The 24,732-nt window shown below is 42.8% G+C and overlaps 1 long non-coding RNA gene across 2 annotated transcripts in view; it reads right to left on the bottom strand.

The window, feature by feature from the left end:
* Positions 1-24,732, bottom strand: part of LOC128415803 (uncharacterized) — an 85,852-nt gene that overhangs the window by 40,846 nt on the left and 20,274 nt on the right. For both annotated transcript variants that reach the window (XR_008331075.1, XR_008331076.1), the window contains exon 2: positions 14,322-14,494. This is a non-coding gene — a long non-coding RNA (uncharacterized LOC128415803). The remainder of the gene's footprint in view (positions 1-14,321; positions 14,495-24,732) is intronic.

Raw genomic sequence — 24,732 nt, 5'->3', positions numbered from 1 at the left:
TGGGTAAAAAATAAAACCCAACACCTATCACTTTGATACTTGGAAATTATTATGAAAATGTTAGTTTTGGGCCTAGCAGTAAAAAGCAAAAGCTGTCGTGCATGCCGACAAGGATTTCGTATAGGGCTTGCACTGTTTCCAAAAACAATCCTTGGCAATTGTCAGGCTTCACCCCTACCAACAAACTTGTGTAGAAACGTTTTGTCCCCTTTCATCTTATGCTAAGCAGAACTGACAAGGAGACAAAAGACTTACAGTGGCCGGGTGCCATGAAATCTACATACAGATTTTCAGCACTGCTCTGTGGTTATGAGGTTATACAAGGGGGGCTTTTTAAAATTGAATTTTACAGCAGGGTGTATAAATGACAACATTTTGATCTATCTCTGGATTTGCATTCAGGGCCTAGGTCAAGAACATTATTTACGCATTGGCTCATACAAGCTGTGGTTAAGAGATCTCTGGGTTCCCTCAAAGGCTACATCTGCACTACAAATGTAAACTGTTATTAAATTGGCTTTAATGATTATAGCCTCTCCCCAACACTCCATCCCACAGCCAGCATCCTAGGGAATGATGAGTCTCTGAGAGGACTGGGATAGGGTGGTCAGAGGTCTGTACCACCAGAAAAGAGTTAATGCACCACTAAAAATGAGGAAGAAAATGGGCTGAGATGTGCACATTTTTTCATTTTATAATGTATATGCTTCGATGCAAATTTAGGAATATAATAGAACTGATTTTATTTAAAAAGAAATACAATGCATCTTAGTTTAGTGGGGAAGACTGTGGCCTGGTCACCTGATTCCGCTGTCCATGGGCTGACTATTGGCAGGCAACGTTGAGGTGCCTGTTCTCCATTCTTGTGGTCCTTTATCTTCAAAGTGGACTTGGACCAGACAGTCCTACAAAGAGAGGACTGCCTTATAATAATCCTTCCAAAAGAGGAATGCCCCCTGTAAGGTAGGTCAAATGAGTATCCTAACGTTGGCTTTCAAACAAAGTTCTCAAAGCACCTTCAGAAAACTATAATCACCAAGATTTATTGGGAGGAAACTATAACATTAAACAGGCTTTAAATAATACAGGTTATAGCCAAATAATCTGATTTTAAATTATAGACATATAATCCATTAAAAGAGAAAATAACTCAGGGACGGGAGAGTAAGCATTAACATGTACATGCAAGTACACCCAGAAAGGAGATTGTGGCTACTGAGTTTCTTCCCTGGTCCTTCTGCTGTTTGTGCTGCTGTGAGCAAAACTATTATTTGGCTTAGCAAATCATCTGAACCCAGGCTTATTGTTTGTCTCCTCCAGACGAACCACAAGCGGTAAGTCATGCTACAGACATTGGTTAGAATCATGATTCATTTGGAGTGAGACGAATCATGAGCCTGGAGTCGGACAACATGCTAAGCCAAGCCATGCCTTAGTTACAGAAGAAGGAGGACCAAGCAGGAGCACAGCGGCTACAATCTCCCTTCCAGGAACACACACTAAGCCATAGCTTGGCTTAGTATTACATGCAAACAAGGTCTGTAGAGCAACTAGTGGTCAACTTAAACAAACAATAGCTTAAAAAACCCCAAAACATGGCTTAGCATTATGTGTAAACCAGGCCAGTATCTTCATAAGAAGATCGAATTATCAGGAGGGAACGACTACATCTGCCTTCATTTTCTAAAGCTGTCCAAGCTAGAAAGTGATATTTCAAAATATTTCCTATTAAATAAATATCAGTTATTACAGACTGCATGAACAGCAAATTGGCAATTGTACAATATGCCCCAAAACTTGCTACGCATCATTTACTTGAACAGACATATCCTGTCCTGTGACTGACTGATACAATATACAGTGGTACCTCAGTTTTTGAGCGTCTCGGAAGCTGAACGTTTCGGTTTTCGAATGCCCAAAACCCGAAAGTAATTGCTTCTGTTTTCGAGAGCTTTTCGGAAGTCGAATGGCTTCTGCTGAGTTTTTTTTCAATTTTCCCCATTGAAATTGCAGATCGCCCTTGCATCTAAGTTTTTGAACACTTTGGAAGTTGAATGGTCTTCTGGAACAGATTACGTTCGAAAACCAAGGTACCACTGTATGTGATTCTGCCACGACTCAGTAATGAGGCCTAGTTCCTAGCTATATAAAAAGCCAGGACTTTAAGCACAGAGCTCCCTATTTCAGCAGAAAGCGTGGTGACTCAGTTAACTACACTTAAGAAAACTTGCTTGCGCCGCGACTTGTTCATCTGATTTATAAGAAAGAAGGGTCGTTTCCTTTCAAAGTCACCAATGAGGAATCACTGATGTGAGCCCACCCTTGAATTGAGGAGATCCAGCAAGCCGATGGCCTGCCAGCTAACATGTTACAGGTGTACACCACATGAGCAGGTGAAAATGCAGCTACAGAGGCGTGATGACAGTTTGCTGCCCGCAGTCAGTCTGTGCGTCTGTTATACATTTAAAAGAGGTTTCTTTTTACTGAGTTATTTTAAAGATATTTAAGACTTTGCAGTAAAAATTTAAGAGAACACATGTTGTAGGGGGTACGTCTGTGGGTGGGCAGGAGTGGCATGCTTTCCACAGGGGCCAAAAATATATGCACTGAAGGACTAGTGCTTCTCAGGGATTGGCCTTCCTGGTTCAAAGACCTCGGCTCTGCTATTGAGTCCTTCTGCTGAAGTTTGGATGGCTCTGATAAACAATCCAAAACTGAGCCACACATCTCATATTGATGGCCTGAATATGAGTATACAGCTTTACCTGTTGTTTGGTTGGTCACTTGTACTACCCTCACATACCCTCCAACATTTCTCTGATGAAAATAGGGACGTATCATTCCATAATGATAATTTCACTATTTATACCCCACACATTTAACTGGGTTGCCTCAGCAGCTTCCAACATATATAAAAACATAATAAAACATTCAACATTAAAAACCTATACAGGATTGCCTTCAGACAGCTCGGAGGTTTGATAACTCCATACTCTCCAACATTTCTCCAGTGAAAATAGGGACATCCTAAGGAAAAGTGGGACATTCTGGGATCAATCAGAAACCAGGACGGCGTCTCTAAATTGGAGATGTCCCTGAAAAGTAGGGACATTTGGAGGGTCTGCCCTCACTTTCTAGCACTCCAGGTTGTATTCCCCATCTCTTCCTTTTGCTTTTATCCTCACAGCAATCCTGAAGAATAGATGAGGCTGGGATATTGTGACTCAACTAGAGTTTACCCTACATTCAAAATGTATGCAGGTTTATGTAAAACAAATTTGATCAATAAAATTACCAAAGCAATGGAATGAAGCGGGCTAATCAATGAAACAATTGTCTGAGACAATCACATTCTCAAGGAATTATGACGCTCTGGGAAGTTTCATTCAATGCTTATATTGAATCATACTCTGGGGCACTACTCTGAGCTATATGCCACATGGGAAAAGACCCCAGGAAGGGGGCACTTTTACTTGTCCTGCAAACACTACTCATAGGCAATGCCTGTCATCTCCTGTGCAGCATTTGATTCCCCACTGCCCATCCATTTTGAGATAATGAGAGGCAACTGTGTCTATTGTTACACTTAAATAGAGGAAGATTTAGCAGCACTGAAAGCAGCATAGGTGTACTCAGTGCCAGCATCAGGAGTTGATCTCACTGGGCATCTGTCATTTGCCACACTGCCAATTGCTGGAACAGTCCTGACCCTACTGTTCCTTCTCCTTGGAGTAAAGGGAGCAGCAAACTCTGCCCATCTTGGAGGAGGAAATGGATACATTTCCTCAACGTACCCCAGAAGTTGGAGCTGGCACTTGGTACAGTCTTCGGGGAAGAAGGCAGACTCCCTGAAAATTGCACAACAGGAAAATCTTACCACAGCAAGTCCACAATGTACCTACAACCTACTTAGACTAATAATTAATCCAGTTTTGAGGTCATGAGACATGCTGTCATGTTTCAGAAAGCAAAGCTGGTCCCCTGAGGCAAAGCAAACAATGCTGTCAAGAAAGCTAATATTTATTTTTTTAAAACCCAAAAACCAAAGTTCTGAAATCAAATATTTCAAATATATATATATGTTGCTCTTTATTTACTACAACTACACACAAACACACACACACACACACACACACACACAGAGAGAGAGAGAGAGAGAGAGAGAGAGAGAGAGAGAGATCTGGTATTAACATCTATTTTAAAATATGTGGATAGAATGTTATGCTTTTAATATTTGATGTGCTTAAATAATAACAATACTTATCTGTTATTATCTGTTATTATTATTATTATTTAAAATAGACATGATTGTGGACTCAAAAATCCTTAGTCAGTTCACTTCTAATGCAAACCAAATGGCAGTTCTGTCAAATATTATGAATTTGCCTTTGTGTTTTGATAATCTAGGCAACATACATGGCATTTAATTACGTATATCCATAAACTGTAACCTAAAACATCTTCTTGGCTTTGAGTTCTGAGACCAGGCAATGGACAGAAGGTTATGTTCCTCTTTCCTTAGCCCTTAGACAAACACAGAGGCCCAGGAGCAGGGGAGACCAGGCAGGGGCAGAAAGCTAAAACCTCTGTACTACTAACGCTCTTATAGTAGGGTGTGCACTAGTTCTAAAAGAAATTTGAACCTGGGGGTTTCTCTGCTCCACATACAGTTCAAAACTCCTCCCCTTTCCTCACCCTTCAGCAGCAGGACCTGGGGCAAGGCAAGTTACAATTTAAAATTCAGACTAAAAACTGTTGAAACAAATCACAGTCAAAGGAATAGGGTGGGCCCTAAAACACACGCACACCCAATATGTCAAAGGCCAAGATAAAGAGGTTTATCTTGCCTAAAACTGTAGCGTGAAACTGCCAGCGGGGAGGGAATCCCACAAAATGGGAGCTGCCACAGAGAATGACTGTACTGGACCACCAGCCCCTCTGAATTTCTGAGGGTGCTGGAACTACCAAGAGGCCCCTGCCTACCAATTTTAACACTTGAGAGTTTCTGCAGAGGAGGCAATCCTTTGGCTTTTTGGGACCAAAGTCATTTAGGGCTGTTAACACCTTGAACTGGGGCCAGTATAGCAACCAGTATTCCCCCCCCCCCATTGATAATGAATGTTAAATATATGAGTTGAGCCTTAAGTTGTTTAAAGAGCTCAAAAAAGAAAGAAAACTCTCATGGAAAGAACACCAATATGAAGGATTGCTGACTATTTTGTTATTAAACTGCTCTTACCTTTGGCAGGCAAACATCACTTTTCTTAAACTGTAAACTGTAGACATGTAAATAATATAATGTAATGTCTGAATTTGTATTGGTTTTATGTGGATTCCTAAATACACAATACGATGTAGTGGCTCATAAAGTTCAGTGAAGCTGGGGGAAATGACATAAATCAACACTTGTCCTGCAAGTGTGTAAAATGTTAACAAATATTGAGTGTTGGATATTCTTATGGCCCCATCATAGCATCGTTTCACCAGTACACTCATCACAATTTGCAGATGGCATGGTGGGATGGTGGCCCTGACTTGACTTCTGATTGGTTGCATTGCTGCTTCTTACCAGGAGGTAAAAGTGGGGAGGCAGCAGCAAGATCAACCCCATTGGTACATTTATACCTTACCAACCTCACCCCTCCCATCTACCTCCCAGTAAGCAACAGCAATATGACTGGGAGGTGAGGGGAGCCATCCAAGCACACTATCCACTATTGCTCATCACAGTTGTGTTTATCAAATTTTATATCTACAGGAAACATTGACTTGTTTGCTGATATATCTATGCATTTTTCCCATCTGCGTGCTCTGCCAGGGATTCTGGTGCACAGCGCAACATGTGTGAGAAGGGAATTTGATGTAGAATGCATACACTGTTTCCCTTCATCTTCAGATTGCAGGGGAAACAGATAGCAATGGGCGGGCAATTTGTATAGGAAAGCTTGTCTACTAATAGTGATCACTGGGATATGTTAAGGGATAGGAAAATCTTAATTGCTATTCATGGCTCAGATCAGAAGTTTAATCTGTGGTTTATGTTAGTCTCCAACTCAACTTTGCTTTAGTGGTTTATCAGGGGAAACTCTCGTGTGCTGAAATCCATCCTGCACTCTTCCTTCCCATCCAGAGATGGCCATTTCCTGATGCAAGAGAAATACAAAAGAGCAAAGGATCATCTTTACAGAACAAAGAGTCATGAAAATGTGAAAGCTCTTCAAGGGGAAGGACTGACTTGAGGAATATTTGCGTGGGGGGAGGGGAGTACTGGCAGTGTGACCGGGGCTGATATGTAATATCTCTCTGTGAAAATTAATTGGAGATTAATGCAATTTTCTTTCAAGTCAAAGGTAATTGGTACTGAAAGGTTTATAAGGGTTGAGAAAATGAACATTTCCTGTTGTGGTTTCTGTAATGTATCTCCAGTTGCAGCTGGCTTCATACCTAAGGCATGCGCGTGGACACATAGCCCACCCTGTCCTCAGAGAAGAATGAGGAAGTACTTAAACATAAATTACAAATTGTGCAATGAACTCTCTCTTTGATTGGCTCAGACCTTTGTCTTCATCTGCTCTAAATGCATATGCATGCCTTTTGCATGCATGCAAAAATTTGAATGACGCAACTATGTAACCCCCCACCCTTCCTCTCCCTTCTGCTTTGTGTGTGGGTGGAGGTGAGCTTACCTGTGATGAGAAGAAATAAGAGGCAGGAAGCTGCATTGCCAGTATAATTGGCCTTGGACACTGTGTTTGGATGTTCCGTATTCCATTGCCAATTCAGTTAACTCAGTACCTATGAATCTTCCCAATCCCTTGCAGGGTGGGATTAGTAGGTTGCCTATATGGGATGAAGTTGGATTCCTTATCTTATCCTTTTGACCCAAACTGTGGCTGTGGGGATGTGGGTGTTGCATTTTTTATTTTTATTTTTTTAACTCACTGTTCACTGCAGTTACCCACTGTGCCTTGGGTGACAGTTTGACTTTGGTCCAACATTAACGATGCCACAGCGTCCTGTGTTAAGGCAAATGATATTTATTTATTTTACAAGATTTATATACCACTTTTTATATTAAAAAAACACACCTCTGAACAGTTTTCATGCCATATAATAAGATATTCCTAAGAAAATAGCAATAAAATCAACAGATTTTTAAAAATAAGCTGATGTGAAAAAATGAACAAAATCCAGATAAAATCTGCAGTGTTGACGCAAGGCGTGTTGATGAACACCTTGAGGCATCATTTCAAAAGTGATGGGGGTGAGCGTGTCTTCCCTGTATCAGCCTCTCAGGGCCACTTGACCTAAAAGGAACAGTCCTCCACTGCCCTGTTTTGCACTGTTACGTGCATTTGTGTCTTGCATTTGATGATAGCTCAATCTGGCATTCATGATTAGGATGGGCGTTATCGCCCAGTCTTCCTTTGCCCCCTCCCCAAATCACGTGCAACTGAGCTGGAAAAAAATGGACAGAAATCAACTCATTCCTTGGGAGGCTTGGCGAATGAGTAGGGCCAACCACTCCGTCACTCCCAAAGCACCCTTCCCTTTGACTTAAGTCCAGATGGTGTTCTGGCTGTTGAGAAACGTGGAATAAATTTTCTCTCTTTCCTTCTCCCTCCTTTTCCATTAACCTGCAGTGCATCGGGGTTTCCAGAGCAGTATCCCAAAGGACTACACATTTCGCCGCAACCCCAGAGTTGTCCACGACTGGACCTAATGGTCAGGGGTCCCTTTACAAATCTCAAGGAAGCTCGTTTCAGGCTTGAAAGAATACCTGTGATGCCCTTGCTCATGATTATGTGATGCCCTTACTCATGATTATGCACCATGAATGGAGGAGAGACCATTAGATGCTGGACCAGCAACGTAGTTGGACTAGCAGTGCTTGTGCAGAATAGGAACTGAGCCCACTGAGACTGCTTGACCAAAAGGGCAACAGATCAACAAATACCCTAATAGATCAGCCTCCACTGAACTTTATAGAGCTTACTTATCCAAAGCTGATAGTGTCAGAGGGGTTGGCAGGGGAGTAATGATTAGGCCATGCTTCCCTTAGCACATTTGGGATGTGTGGACCATGAGATGATTTGCATTTGGAAGCCCTAATAACTGACTCTTTCTAGTCTAGAAAGTGGACACCTTTGAAATGCACATCTTCAAAATTGTAGTTTGCTCTGCACTGCATTAGTTAGGTATACATACTGCAATATGAAAATGTAACCCTGTTACTATGTAAGTCTTGGGCAAAATATTCAAGATATGTCTCCCTATACTTGTTCTTTGAAAAAAGACAGGCACTACATTTTCCTGCTTCATTTCTTTTGCTATATTGGGTAAATAGCAAGGATGGTAACAATGTGAAAGCAAAATTCTCTACAAAATTGTATCATCTGCAGTAATAAAAAATCTGATGCTATCTGATGAGATATTTTCATTTAAGGGTCTGGGATTTGATATAGTATTTCATCCAGAGGGTAAGGCATGTTGGTACACTTAGTAATTAGACATTCCTCTCAGATTTAGAATGTAGATTATTTTTATACATCTTGGCAGAAAAGAATATTTTCTTAAGGTTTTACTGGGGTATCATCAAGGTAGAATTGATCAGCACTGTAATTTCCTCAGGATCCTCATTGCAAAGTCCACATGTTATTGGTGACTTGATGATCTGAGAAGTTGGCAAAGCAGTTTATTAAAAATGAAAGTGAATTTGTCTTTTGTGGTGCCTTCTTATTTCATCCCAAACATGGAGTCTTCCTCATCATTCATACTTTCCATACCCCAGTGGTTTGGTTTTTTTTGAGGGGGGGACACCAACTACTTGTTCATTTTGATAGGATCTAACTGTGCTTCTACCATGCCTGTCCAAACTCCTGACTGCATTCCTTATCATCTCTGCAACTGTTTTGTAGTGCCTGGACCAAATAGATATTCCATTCCATAGTTCCGTAAGTCTTGTTCTCAGTACTGCTGCACCTTTTAAAATAAGAGCAGGCCTTCAAACCTGGTTTTAGAACCTTGGTTCAGGCACCATTGTAAAAGGCCAGATGACCTTTCCAGCAACCAAGATGGCTGACTCAAAAAGCAGATATGGCAAGCTGTTCAGGCAAAAGGGACTATCTTGCAAGTAGAGTCAAAGTCTAGTTCTTATGTAAGACTTGAGAAGAGGAGGCAAGCAGTGGCAGCCAGCTTCTTGCTGTCCTACTTCCACCTTCATCCTTCTCTAGATTCCATATCATCTCACTGTAGCCCGGCAAGGTGCATAAAGCTCTCCAGAAGACTTATTGAATTTTTGCCTGGTGTTACCCCTTCCCTGGAAACCAGGGTGGATATTGGACTGTATGGACCCACAGACCTATTTGGGCTTAGGCTCTTCCCTCATCATTGAGTTCCATATATGAAGCTTCCTATAATTTGACCCTGAGCCACCACTCATGAAATACCATGCTAATTTATCTATTTGAGGGAAGTGAAATGGGAATTAGTCCCTTTTATCCCTAGTGCTGGACAATATAATTGTTCATCTGGTAAAGCATGAGACTCTTAATCTCAGGGTCGTGGGTTCGAGCCAAAAGATTCCTCCTTTGCAGGGAGTTGGACTCGATGACCCTCAGGGTCCCTTCCTACAATTCTATGCTTCTATGACTATATTTATGGAGGACAGAGCTGCAGATAGGGTGGTGGTGAGCTACCTGACTTCTGGTTAATCATGTTGCTGTTGCTTACTAGGAACTTAAAAATGGAAAGTGTAATGCTGGTGGTCAACAAAAGAAGTTCAAAGACTCTCTCAAGGCAAATCTCAAGAAATGTAGTATAAACACTGACAACTGGGAAACACTGGCCTGAGAGCACTCCAATTGGTGAACAGCCTTTACCAAAGGTGTCATGGATTTTGAAGATGCTCAAACTCAGGACGAAAGGGAGAAGCACACTAAGAGGAAGGCACACTTGGCAAACCCTCACCACAATCAATTCCTGCCCAGAAACCTATGTCCCCACTGTGGAAGAACGTGTGGATCCAGAATTGGCCTCCACGGTCACTTACAGACTCACTGTTAAAACCGTGTTTATGGAAGACAATCTTACTCGGCTACGAGTGATCGCCGAAGAAGAAGAAGAAGAAAAAGAAGAAGCTTACTAGGAGGTAAAGGAGGAGGGAAGAGAAAGTGATAAGGCTGGAATGGTGCAAACACACTGGAAGGAGCACTAGATTGGCTCTACTGGTACATGTGCATTGCAATGACCTCTCCACTGCCTCCCTCTCCTGGTAAGAGGCAGCGATGCAACCCACTAGAGGTTGGATGAGTGGTGGCTCACCATCACACATTTCCAGTCAAGTAGATCCATGATTCTGAATACAGCCTAGAACAGTGTAAGTAACAAACGACCAGTACCCAATCGGACAGGGAATGTGCTTCCGGATGGCTGTCGATCATATATCTAGGGTGGGTGTTTGATGAGCTAAAAAGACTTAAACAACATACCAAACAGATACTATCAAATACTAATCAAGCTTTCAGAGTGATAATTTAGTAGAACTTTAACAAAGAGTAAGCTTTATGCTAATTACAAACCCTCCTAATTAGTTACCAGCTATAAAGCAATGAAACAGTTCTGAATAACTATAACATATTGTTTGTGACTGATATGCAAATCTAAATGCAAATGCAAGATAAGAACGGAACAGGTACCAGAGTGCCAGAAATGGCCTAAATGCAAGAAAGGTAAATTAAACCAAGCAATTATAAATATGTGTTTATAGTCATGGTAAATAGACAGTGGCAATCCTTATTTTCGACACTTTTGAGCTGTACCTCACGGAAGGAGGAAATAATGGAGAAATCATCACTAGGAATGCTTCGTATGGTGGTAGCAGGCAAAGGACATATAAACATGGCTTTAAAGGGGCAGGCGGGAACCAAGCCAGCCCTGGATCTAAAGATGCTCCTTCCTTCTGGGAAGGGCCAAATCTGTGCCCCTCTCCTGAGCCAGCCTGGAGCTGGAAGAGGAAACAATAACAGCAGCCGTACTTCTCCCACCTTCCCCTCTGACCAGCAGGGCTTTGGATGTCAATTAATTATATCTATGCATTCTTCAATAATCCAGAGGTGTGCCAAAGCAATTTGCAAAAATAAAATATAAAATATGGAACACACTCAATAAAATACAAACATATTGCAATGGAAGATCCTCTGCTCTTCATCCACAGTTGAGATAGCTCTGGCCAACAGCTTAAATCCGGACACTCTGACTGGATATTGACAGGGTGGTAAATGTGTATGAAAGCAACACAAAATAGCATGTTATGACAGCTTTGGCCAACCTAGAGCTGATGGGAATTGTAGTCCAAAACATATGGAGGGCACCTGGTTGGCAAATGCTGTGCTTGGACATTGGGTTAACTCTTTAAAAGCTGGTGAGTCAAATGAAATTCTGTTTGTGTGTTTGTGTGTGTCAGAGGCTCAGGAGCAGAAGAGCAGGGGAGAGAGCAAATAGAGAGCGGAGGAGAGGAATCAGAGGGGAGCGTAGGGGAATATGACAGTGGCCCGAGAGATTCCATGAGCTTCTCCAGCGAATCAGAAGATTCCCAGGAGGGGGCGCCTATGATAAGGGCGAGGGGAGTCCCAGGGGGGACGCTCCATGAACAAGGAACCAGAGGGGACTCCCAAAGGAGTAGCGGAGGATCAGGACCAGTTGCCCCACCAGAGCACAGTGGGGGGGAAGAGTCACATGAGTCAGGACCAGCTTCTCCTCCAGCGGGGAGAGAAGATGAGTCAGGGGTAACCACGCCCCCATCGGGGAGTGGGGAAACGGAGGGAAGGCCAGGTCCAGCTAGCCTCCCCAAAAGAGGGAGCAGTGACACAAGTGTAACGGTCAGAAGGAAAGTGGGAGGCTGCGCGCGCGCGCCAAGTTCAAATGTGGAGGAGCGCGGGACAGCAGAAAACCCGGATTGGGAGCCAGGTCCTAAAGCCCGAAGGAGGGGGGGAGAAGAGTCAGGGGACTCAGCGTCAGAAGAATCTAGGAGGGCTGAAACTCCGACTAGCAGGAGGACCCAGAGAAAGAAGGAACAGAGGAAGAGGTGGAGTAAGGCTAGAATCTTAAGCTGGTGTCAGGGGGGAGGAGATTCAGATGGGACTTCTACGGTCTAAGGTATAGACGTAGCGTTGCGCGCTGCGCGTCTGGAAATGAAACTGAACTTCAATAAAGACCTTTTAACTTGAGGAAGAAGCAGCGTTGGTCTTGTGTGAGCTGGGACCTTGGGCAGCGCTGACAGTGTGTTTGTTTTTTACTGATAGGAAAATACTAAGACCTTGCAAGAAAATGTAAAACTGGAACATGAACATAACTTTTCCCCCAATTAAACAATATTTTGGAAGGGGGGGGTATTGCATCTGAGTATCAGTAGTCACTAGATGCCGCTGCCATCATTCTCAGTCCCAGTCTGGCTGAACCTGCAACCCCTTGAGAAAATAGCTTCCAGAACTGCACGCTGCAATGTCTAAAACTGTAGCCCCCTCAAAGCTCCCAAGGCTGGAACAAAATCACTTTGTAGATGGCGAATGAGGATTAATATTGCAAGGTTCAGTAGCAGTAGGCCTTGTAAATGATAATTGATTCTTTTCTGGAAACAAGTCATTTCCCAGAAGACCGTGAGAAAAGGACTACATGAGGAAACAGGGAGCCACCCATTCCGTAACCTTTGCAGCATGTGTTCATCTTCAGAGACAGGTCCCTTGTTCCACTGGGGTATCTATAAATTACACGCAGGAGTCCGTGTAGACGTGTATGGAGACATATGGAGACCTTGTGTTCCGAATCACTCTTCCCCCCTCCCCCTTGTAATTTACAGTGATTCCCTTGTTGCTGTCTTGTCTGGCCATTAAATTACCAGGGGGAGTATTCTCTTGATTTATTTGTTATGAAACCTGGATATAAGCTTATTGGAAGCCATTTGGTAAGGAGGGCCACATTCATTTGAAAGAGTGAAGTGAGGTTATTGTAAAGAGCTTAACACTTCCAGTCGCAAATGCATTTGCCCCATGCCAGCGGAGGGTGCCTCCTCCCCCCCCCCCCGCAGATCATCTCTATCACAAGCTGAAGGTGGAGTGAGGGGAACCCCCCAAATCGGCTGCATTCATATACAGTGGTACCTCGGGTTACATATGCTTCAGGTTACAGACGCTTCAGATTACAGACTCCACTAACCCAGAAATAGTGATTCAGGTTAAGAACTTTGCTTCAGGATGAGAACAGAAATCGGGCTCCGGCGGCACGGCAGCAGCAGGAGGTCCCATTAGCTAAAGTGGTGCCTCAGGTTAAGAACAGTTTCAGGTTAAGAATGGACCTCCAGAACGAATTAAGTACTTAACCCGAGGTACCACTGTATCATGAAAAACTATGGAGAGAAAAGAACCTAGCCTCACTCTGGACTCCAACATGGCCACAAGGAGTTTGGAAGCTCTTACCTACAGCTTCACATAAGCTGTGCTCACACCCCCTAGTACTCACTGCTTTTCCAATGCAAGGTTCTTAATTTTTTTTTCACGAGATGTTCTCCAAAATACAACCCCAAAATCATTTGCTCAGGAGTTTGCTGCATTTGAGTCAATGGGACTTCTGTCTTAGGCATGTACAGAATTGCGCTATAAATGTCTTTTAACAGCGCAACCTATGTGTGTCTATTCAGAAGTAAGTCTCACTGTGTTCAATAAGAATTACTTCCAGGTATCCTATTCCCGTATAGGGTTGCAGTCTTAATGGATCAGTCTAACCAATGCAGGGATTGAATTTGTAGTTAATAGCCACAGTAACAGAAGTATTCCTGTTATGCAAAAGAAAAAGTGGAGGATGGGACTGATGAATTAATCCTTTACCAAGCTCAGATTCAAATCAAAGTCTGTTGAATTTATTGTCATTGCTGTATCTGCAACCTGTGGACCACTGTAATGAAGCATGCACCATCGCCTTTAACATCCCCCAAAAAAATTTCTTTAAAAAAGAAGCAACTGGGAGGAATTAGGATCCAGGCCTGGAATCATAGTGGGGATGTGTAATATTTCCCCCACCATGCTCAGGTCTGGACAAAAATCACCCTCTCCTGAAAGTTGCTTTTTGCCATGTAACAGATGACAATTTAAGTGCACACACACACACACACACACACACACGAAACACTTTAATCATATCACACATTTAACGTAGGGTGTAATACAGCCCTTATAAATGTGTTGAAAGTGGTCATAAAGGAATGAGACACTAGATGTCATTTGATTACTTCTGACAGCATTTATTATATACTTAGGACTCTGACGTACCTGCTACATTCAGTTCCACATGAATGCAGAAAGCATGGCTGTCGCTTGCAATCAGAAAGAAGTAGTTTCAGGTTGTTCAATTAATTTCAGGCTTTATTTTCAAACTACCTTTTGCCCCAGTCCATTCAGCTCACTGACTGCTTACATAGATTAAAAGGAAGGCAAAAGAAAGTCTGTGAAAACATAAATATGTTGCAATGAAAAGTAAAAATCTCCAACAGAAACCCACAAAGAACATAAACATTTGATGTTGATTCTTTTATTACATCTGTATATTATTATATTTATATATATTATATTATATTATATTATTAATATATTATTAGGACCAGGAGTAGCGAGAAGAAGTGGAAAACACACCCAGCAACCCTACATTTGGGGATTTGCAGCCAAGCACATCAATTAGTCATTACTGACATAAATTTCCCTTTCTTGGGGACGTTCAAACTTCTCATATCCCGCGGATGAACTCTGAAGCACCTGCAGTAGATTTCTTTTCAGTAAAGAGATTATAACTACCGTAGATGTTTTTCCAACAAAAATATAATGTTGACAGAATAATGTGTGGAAGAGAAGGGGCTACTTATGTGACTGCTATAAATCGCTTGGCCTCTGCTCCCCCTTGCGAAATGCCCCACACTACAGGATGCTCATTTGTCATAAGCTCCCCATATGGCCTGGAGAGAATGCCCTTCCCTCCCAAACATGATGAAAACTAGGCATGCAGTATTGTGGTAGAGGATCGTATTTTTTTTTTACCTTTCCTCCCAGGATGAATGCTAATCTGCTAGAGGTAGCTTGGAACTGAAGCGGAGGGCGGCGTCCGATGCAATGCTTTCCAGTAGGAAAGCATTAGTGCTTCAGACATTACCCAGGAGATTAGGAAGCACCATGTGGGAATCATTTCCAAGAAGCATTTAAAGACGGGTTCACAATGTCACGTATGCTGTATACATGGGCTGTGTACTAGAGAAAGCACACCCTCCCCTATAGAAAGTGTGCAATCTGAATCTGAGCCAGTTATTATAGAGTGGGACTGATGTAAATCTTTTCTTGGGGCAATGTAGCTAGCCTATCATGGAGGTGGTCCACCTCTTCCTCACCACCACTCTCACTGCTGCTCATTCACTAGTCCTCTCCCTCTGGGCCCAGCTTTCAAAAGCACCTAGAGGGCAGAGCAAGTGGGGGAAAACTGTTCCCTCTTGTCACTCTTGATATCGCTTACATGCTGGGGGAGGCAGTTGAGGAAGCTGTGACAGCAAGGAGGAGCAATGCTGAGAGGATCCAGGCCTTGGCAGTGGGGCACTCTGGAGGGGTATGGGCTGTGTGGGTGTCTGAGGTTACTAACTTCTGACACAGTTCTGACTCAGTGCATGTGCTGGGTGTGAGCAAAGAAAAGGCGCTTAACAGGGTGTAGTAAGCACCCCGTTGCTCTGTCCCAGCTCCTGCCAACCTAACAGTTTGAAAGCATGCCAGTGCAAGTAGATAAATAGTTACCGCTCTAGCAGGAAGGTAAACGGCATTTCCATGCGCTGCTCTGGTTCTCCAGAAGCGGCTAAGTCATGCTGGCCACATGACCCAGAAGCTGTACGCCAGCTCCCTCGGCCAATAAAGCGAGATGAGTGCCGCAACCCCAGAGTCGGCCACGACTGGACCTAATGGTCAGGGGTCCCTTTACCTTTACCTTCAGTTTGGACAAATGTACACATTTTTGCCAGTAATTTCCCCAGATTATTTGTATATTCTTTTCACTAATATACTCGTTTTCATGCATTTTCACCTAATATGTGCATTAATGTAAACACTGATTGGCTGGAGAAGTGCACTGCAAAATTCAGATAAGTGTGAAATTTGAACAGCTGTGTTTTGGCTTGCGTATTGTTTCAGAAAGAATTTGACAAGACTTGCCTTTAAATGTGAGCTGAATCAGATTTCTACCCCATCCCAACTTGTGAAGCCCTTCAGAGTGTTGATTTGATATGGATTAAAGATGGATTGTGTTGTCCATCTCCCTGCTTCATCCTGAAAAATAGACCTTGCCCTTGCCATGCCAAAGCAAAGGGGGAGGTGTGTGTATCTTTAAGCAATTGCTGATACCCTCAGCAAAGGGAGATCTGCTTGGTGTGGAATCTACTTCGTTCTGCATCTTTCCTCCGATGGACATCTTAAGCCTAGCTCTGTCAACCAGGTGCTGGAATATTTTAAACACTGTGCATTTTACTGTTTTTTAATAATTACAATGTTTTACTGCTAAAATCATGAGCTGCTTTGAAATAATATATGTAAGGCTGGATATAAATATTTGAGATGCAACTATAAATGCAGCCCTGCTGTCAATGCTGTGAAAATCTCCTGCTTCCCAGCACTTACAATTCAGCAGCAGACACACAAGTTGATGCAGCGGTGGTGGTCCTCTTCGTTTGGGAGGCAAATTAACATCTCTAAAAATGCTCTCTGGCATGTGTTTAAGTGGGCCTGTTTATGCAATCATTTATTCTGCGAGGACAACCCCCAGATTCACTTCAGCCTCTGATTAGTTTAAAGAGAAACTCTGATGTATTCAGAGGTAAATTGAAGCCTGAAGTGTCTTGAAAAGGAGCCAACACTCCCCAGCAAAGTCAGTACTGTAACTGTGAATTTAGTTCCTTTTCCTCCTGTGATAAATAAATGTGTGTTGGATGATTATCTTCTGGACCAGATTGGGAAATGTTTTTCTTCCTATCCTGAGGACCACATGCCAGTGGCAGACAGTGCCAGATGCAAAACGTTCAGAGATTCACCTTGATCTAATCATATACTTTAGGCCGGTGGCGGGGAGCTTCTGGGCCACACAGCAAATGTGGCCCATGCCTTTATCAGGAAAAGATGCCTGTTTGCCCCACACCCCACCCCACATCAGGGGCGGCATAGGTAAGGGTGGGACTTCAAAGGAACAATCAGGAGCTTCCTTGGATCCAGAAAGGTGAGTTCCCACCTGCTGATGGGTAGATGGGGGCCTGCCTTCACCCTACGCAGCATTTCTTCTTCAAACCACTGCAAGATGGTTGGAATGTTGGAAGGCAGACGCCCAATTTCAGATCATGCCTGCAACTGCAGAGGTTTGAAGGAGAAGTGCAGAGGAGTGGGCGTTTAAAGATGTGTTCCCATCCTCCCCTCAGCTGATGGGGAGATTAGAAGGCACTTTCCAGGAGTGCCAACTTGAATAAAAAAATTTGGGGGGGGCCAGGTAAGCCCTGCCCCGCATAATCAATCACAAAATGTGGCGCGCACACATCATCTGAATGCCAATGCCCATCAACTTTGGGGGCCCCAGACCCTCAAAAATTTTATGGGGGGCAAAGGGAGCTCAGGCCCTAGAAGTTGGCTCCTGTGATTCAATCGCAGACCCGCCAAGTGTCCCTATTTTCCAGGGGCAGTCCCTGATTTAGAGAAGCCGTCCTGGTTTCTAATTTGATCCCGGAATGTCCTGCTTTTCCTTAGGGCATCCCTATTTTCATTGGAGAAATGTTGGAGGGTATGGAGTTATCTGACCCCTGAGCCATCTGAAGGCAGCCTTGTATAGGGAAGTTTTTAAATGTTTAATTATGTTTTCATATTTGCTGGAAGCTGCCCAGAGTGGCAGGGGCAACCCAGTAAGATATGTGGGGTATAAATAGTAAAATTATTGCTATGGAATGGGACATTCCTATTTTTATCAGAGAAATGTTGGAGGGTATGCAATCGCTCCCTTCTGGGTAGTAAACCCCATTGAATTCAACAGGGATTACCTCTGAATAAACATGGATTGAATTGTGTGGCAGGTTTTCTTTGTGTCTTCTCTATATTAAAGAATAAAAGTAACTACCAGATTTGAAGGCAGCTGAGTTATCCTTGTCTGGTTCCTAGTTACTGGGAAATCCAAAGATATATTGTTCTCCTGAATGGTTTTCTATGGGCCATGCCAGAGTCTGAGCTTCCTGTGAGTTTAGCTTCTGGGTCTGTAATCTTTGGCCTACTTCTTGCTCTGGAGAAGCTGAAAAACAAACATGGCTTTGGTTCAAGTCAGTGGCGAAGCTTCAGGACCAGTGTTGCAAGGCCAGCTGGGATGCATAGATTTAGGTCCTCCTGGCAGGAGGCGAATCTCTTTTGTAAATGAAAATCTATGAATTTTTAGCTGCACAACAAATACGTGTGCCACCAGTTTGCATTGCGGCCCTGCACTTTCCTCTGTGTTCAAACAGTTCTCGATTAGCACTTGCTGTACAGGTCTGTGACCTTTTTTTTCAAAACGTTCTCTCCTCCCCCCCCCCTTTACGAGTTTATTTTGGCTGCTCCTAGGCATTCATAAAATTCCTAGGGAACTGGAGGTTTTAAGCAAGGCTTGTAAAAAGCCAGGGGAAAGGGAGGTGGGAGAACAGGTCGGGAGAGGAGTTTTCCATGACCATGTCAGAGGCTCCCTTATGGGAGTCTTACACCTTTCAAGTCCTTTCTTAAAGCAGCCGGCTTCTGAAAAGGAGCGGGGTGGAGAGCAAACCTCTGTTTCTTACTTGGGGCGGCATGTCTGTGCGTTAGGCAGAGAGAGTTTCTGTCCCCCCCACCTCTCTCTGTGTGTGTTTCCCTTGTCAGTCATCCCTCTAGAGCTTTTGGTCTTCTCAGCAGGTCACCAGAGTTGGTGAACAGCTCAGAAAGCACAGGGCATCTGAAACAAATTAGATCTCTTATAGCCACCCAGAGACCGATGATGGATGGAGGTCTGTATTTACAGCAAAACTAATTGGCAACATACACAGACATCTACACGCACCTCCCCCATGCAAGAAAAAAAAGGGGGGAGTATATTATTTTGCCAGACTTCAGAATCACTGGGACGGTTTTATAATTGTAGAACATTACACTGCTCAATATTTTTTTTTAAAAAAAGAACAGTGAAAGTTTTCAATCTAATAAAAGCATTTGACTGGAGAGTTAAAAATAACAGGGAACAAGGAGTTTGATTTGGAAGTGAGTTTTATTCATGGACTTTGCTTGGCAAAAATGTTTCCAATTATAAAACAATTCAGAAAGTGCTGCATTAATAAATGCCCTCCCCTCCTTCTCTGTTAAAGGGGCTGAGATTTTTAAAACTGAAGTGGATAAAGGGGGCGGGGGGGAATATGGAGAGTTATTAAAATATAATTTAATATAACCTGCATAAAGTACATCTATACCACAGATGGAGTCTATTGCATGACAAAATCTGAAACAATACAAAAAGTTGACTTAGTAACTTAAGTGTGAGCTGCTGATGTTTAAAAGCAACTCCTCTTCCAGCTCAGGAACCTATTATATACAACAAACAGCAAACAGGACCCCTTTCTTTTCATGTCATGTTGTTGCTGGGTTTTCTAAAAGGCTGGGGAAGAGAAGGGATGGAAAAGGAAGAATAAATTAGTGGCCTGAAATCTAATTTGTTGCATTGTTTAAATCAGTGTTTGCTAATAAAAAAATTCTGTATTGCATAGACAGAGATGCTGCACAGGCAACCTTTAAAGTGGTATTACTGGATGACAGGGAAGAAAGAACCCACTTTGGAGGGGTGCACAAGTTTTGAACATGGAAAACAGTGTGCACATCTTACCACGGGGTGGGGGGTGGGAGTGTGATTTCTTTCTCATACATTACAAAGAAGACTAGACATCAGAAAGTGCAAATCGCTTGTACTTCCTATTCCCTTCACAGTCAGTAACACACCAAACTGCTATTATTCCTAGAGATTATTATGAATTTCCCTCAGTATCTGAAACTAGTAAGGTTACTCCCAGATCCTTTATCTATTGTACTAAAGCAACCTACCTCTCCTAAATCTGTATATATTCACTACTAAGGTTTAAAGGATATTGGCTGTATTGAAGTCAACTACTGCTAAATCACTTAAATCCAAGCACCTGCTTTCTGTTTTGTTTTTTGAAAAGATCGCTGTGTTTCAATTCACTTTCCCAGAATAAAGCAATAGCAAGAATAAATGGATTGAGGATTGCACTTAATACTCTTTTGCACCAGGATAAAACATTACTGTGTATGGCCATCGGTTTTACTTAAATCAACAATCCTGTGAATTGACTGAAGATGACAATTATTACAGACTGTCCACTCCCAAAAGGTTCGTTAAACAGCAACAGACTTAGGTTTCTCCCTTTGATATATATTTTTTAAATATTTTGTTTGGCTACATTAAAGATGAGGCCCTAATTCTTACTTATAATAAAATCTGCTGACTCTTCTTTGGCACTAGAAACGGGTCTACAAGATTATAAAATCCGCTGACTCATGTTTGGCAGTAGAAATGGGTCTACAGGATTGTGCAAATCGAACTTGCGAGGCTATTTTCCACCATCCCACCAGTTTCTATAGAAATTAGAGAGCAGATTTTCTTCCAAAAGGGAATTCCTGCTTCTGCATTATGGTTAATGTTCTATTTGCTTCCTGTCTCAGTTAAATTTGCTCTCTCTCCCTCTCCCAGATCTGGGAAGCTGTGCCTTGTATAAACAACCATCAGAAAGCACTGGAGTATGTGAACACTTAGTTCTGCTGAAAACACAATCATTGTGTTATTCCAAGTTGATGAAAACACCCTCTGCAGTTTTCCCTCGCAAGGTCCACATGCCAATCAGCGTTTGTCAGTGATATAATTTTCTCCCATAAACACAACCTTTGTACAACTTCCACTCAGAGTAAATAGACATAATTCCCAAACCAAATAACGCACGTCGAAGGGAAATGGAGATTATACAAGGGAGAGAGAGGAGGAAGAAAGTTACATGAGAATAGCTCTAATTGCAAGTGTATGTGTGTAAGGGGCGGGCTGTGGGGCAGTAAGGGATGGGGGGGGGGAGAAACCTCTTCTAAGGAATCAGGCCATGGAAGGGGGAGCTGGTTTATTTCTTCACACTGCAAAGAAACTGGTTAAGGCAAATATTTGGGGAAAATGTTTTTATGCTTGTTGATGGTTTGAGACCACCAGGAATCGCTGAAAGAGGGATTCAGGCTGTTTATGGACAAGGAAAACATTTGTGTTACTGACCTGTCTAAAAGGAAATGGACAATATGCATTGTTAGCAGACTGTTGCTTCCTCTTCTTCAGTCTTTGCCTGAGGACATACATGGGGCCCATTTTTTTTCTTTTCTTTGTCCAAATAAAAATGTTACATATTCCTAGGGCAGTTTTACGGAATGTGGGACATGAGCTGGATGCCATTGTTTTGACAGAGTCTGAGATGGATGGGACTGTTGCAATGTCTGCTCATGGTACTCGGGATACCTTTCTACTTGTGTCGCCTGAGGACATAGACAAACTACCTCAAGGACTGAGACCCGCCATCTGTTTTCAGGACTCTTGTCCATCCTGGCTTGTGAAATCCACCAGGGATGGGTGTTTGGACCTTGAAGTAATGGGGCAATCTTCACTGTTTTGAAGCCTAGTTCAGATCCAGTGGTTTCTGATAGTTATAGCTTGGCTCAAATTTACAATTATTGAGGAGGGTGTCTGAGTATGTGGTTGTTCCTTGATGCTAGGCACTGATGCTAATTATTTAGATGTATACAAATCTCATTACAGGCTTAGTTTGGGGAGTGAAATGGCTTTTGTTGTTCTGATGGATAATTTATGCTGGGGAATAGATGAAGAGAGTGCAGGGGAGCCTAACTTCAATGAAATATTGGGGGTGGGGGGCTCAGGTAAGCACCATCACACTTAATTGATCACATGTTGTGGCACATACAAACATTTGAATGGAAATGTCCATCAACTTTGGGGGGTCCTGGTCCCCTCAAATATTTTAGGGGGTGGAGAAGGGACCCCAGCCCCTAGGACTTGGCTCCTATGGGAGAGTGCAATCCTGTTGTTTCTCTTGGGGCTCTCAGAAGCTTTCAGCTAAAGTTAAATGGACCATAGCAACCTTCTGGATCATTTATCTTGTGGTGTTACAGTGGTTCTGATTCTTTCTGAAGGAGCTGTCCTGTCCTGGCAGATGGTGCTGGGGGTCTTTTATTCCCACCCATGACAATTGCCACAAAGTTCCAACATCTCTCTCGAGCTTTTTAACATCTACATCAATCTGTTGGAGGAAGCCATCTGGAGGTTTGGATTGAATTTTCACCATTGTAAGACTAATACTCAGCAATACCTTTCATTTCCACCTACTAGTCTCAAGGAAATGGGAGAACTCTTGAACCAGTACCTGGAAAGAAATTTGGGGTGGGTGAAGGAACAAAAACCCTGAGTCTACATCTCGACAGGAGAATTGTGAGTGTAAAGAAATCAAACACTGTGGGTAGAGGTTTAAAACGGGTGTCAGATGGGGTTGCACACCCCCGAAGGTCCATGTGGACTGAGTAGGAATCTTCCTGGAGCTGCTCCTAACTGGGAATACGCAGGTGGAAGTGGAAGTGGTAGCGGCAGCCAGTAACTGGAGGATTCTGCTCATGCTTTCATTACTACATACCTGGAACATGCAGGCTAGACTACTGCACTGCTCTCTATGTGGGGCTACCCTTAAAGATGCTTTGGAACTTCCTGCTGCTGTTGAATACAGCCACAGTTGAATACTGAATAAATGGCCAGCAGCACTGGAGGCTACTGCATTTCAAAACTCAATGTAAAATGCTGGGTTTAATCTTCAAAACCTTAAACAGTTTGCACTCAAGCTGCTTGAAGACTACCTTTACCCATATCAGCCTGACCACACTTTAAGGTCAGCAAGAGAGATACTACTCAACAGCCCATCTCAAACAGTTAGATTGGCAGACACTCGGGAGAGGGCATTTTCTACAACGGCTCCACGCCTCTGAAACATACTGTTATCTGGGGGTCATCACTATAGGCCTTTAAAAGGTAAAGGGACCCCTGACCATTAGGTCCAGTAGTGGCCGACTCTGGGGTTGCGGCGCTCATCTCGCTTTATTGGCCGAGGGAGCCAGCGTACAGCTTCCGGGTCATGTGGCCAGCATGACTAAGCCGCTTCTGGCGAACCAGAGTAGCGTAATGCCATTTACCTTCCCGCCGGAGCGGTACCTATTTATCTACTTGCACTTTGACGTGCTTTCAAACTGCTAGGTTGGCAGGAGCAGGGACTGAGCAACAGGAGCTCACCCCATCACGGGGATTCGAACTGCCAACCTTCTGATCGACAAGTCCTAGGCTCTGTGGTTTAACCCACAGCGCCTAAAGAGACATTTATTTTACTTAGCTTCAGTTGGAACTATTACTCTATTGGGAGGCTGGTGGCTTTTAGCTGTATATAGGTATTGGATTTTAATATTTTTGGACTGGGTAGATTTTGTGTGACTGTTGCCTTTTATCAGTCAGTTCTGGTTGCCTTTGTTTCTTACTTTAATTGTGTAAATAACTTTCCTAAACTTTTTTTTAACAACAGCAGCAGAAATAAACAAATAAATGGTTTAATAAATAAATGAATGATGCTCAGTTTTAGCCAACACTCAAACTTATGTCTCAGCTATTTCCATTTACCCTGTTTGAAAGAATGGATGGAATTCAGCATTTCAGTTCAAGCCGATTATGTTTCCTACACCTTCCATTTCTGCCATCATGCCATTTCTGAAGAGGAAAAATAGCATTTTGATAAAACGATGTTGTTCTTATTTTATCATTTCCATAAGCAAGGAGCTTTGGAACATTGCTATGCACACTTTCAGCTGAGCATTGTTGAATGAAAATTCTACATATGCATGACAATCACACCTATAACAATATTTTGTGTGCATGCTGCATAAACATATTTCTAGGCATATCAGAGCCTAGAAAAATGAGCCTGTTTAAAGGCGAAGCTACAACTTGGGCTACAACTTTCAGTTTTGTAAACAGTCAGAGATGATACAGTAACCACTTCTTTTCTATTAAGTTTCATTTACACATAGAAATAATCACTTTTGTTTTGAAGGAAAATGTAGCCTTTAAAAATTGGGTGGGGGGGGAGCTTGTGAAGAGTCTTTGTGACAGGATTAGGGCCCTTTGTCAGTTTCCTGCTGGAAATCATCAATTGTGGGCAGCCCTTGAGGAGAAAAGATTTGGGCGAGGAAACTGCATGGGCCCCCAGTGAGGATCCAGAGCACAGTCTGGGTTGGGGCTCCACAGCAATTTTTTATTCAAAATAAAAGTGGTCCGCTTAAGTGCACTTTTTAAAACACACACATAAATTAGGGCCAAATAAGAGATGCCATTATTCATGCACTTAACAATTACTAAACAGATAAACAACAGCCATGGGAACTCTAGATTGTGCCTGTGATGTTGGAGGGAGGATGACTTTAACCCTGTACCCATGTCAATGTCACCCCCATGACTGCTGTTTATATTCAGTGGGAAACGCACCTTTGCACCAGTTTCTTCAGACGAAGGAAGAAATTGCTCATCATAATTTTGTTTGACTGCTTTATG

This window comes from Podarcis raffonei, chromosome 6 (genome assembly GCF_027172205.1).
Source record: "Podarcis raffonei isolate rPodRaf1 chromosome 6, rPodRaf1.pri, whole genome shotgun sequence".
NCBI classification, from domain to species: domain Eukaryota; kingdom Metazoa; phylum Chordata; class Lepidosauria; order Squamata; family Lacertidae; genus Podarcis; species Podarcis raffonei.
The sequence above is the reverse complement of the archived record's forward strand: the minus strand, read 5'-3'. Positions and strand labels throughout refer to the sequence as shown.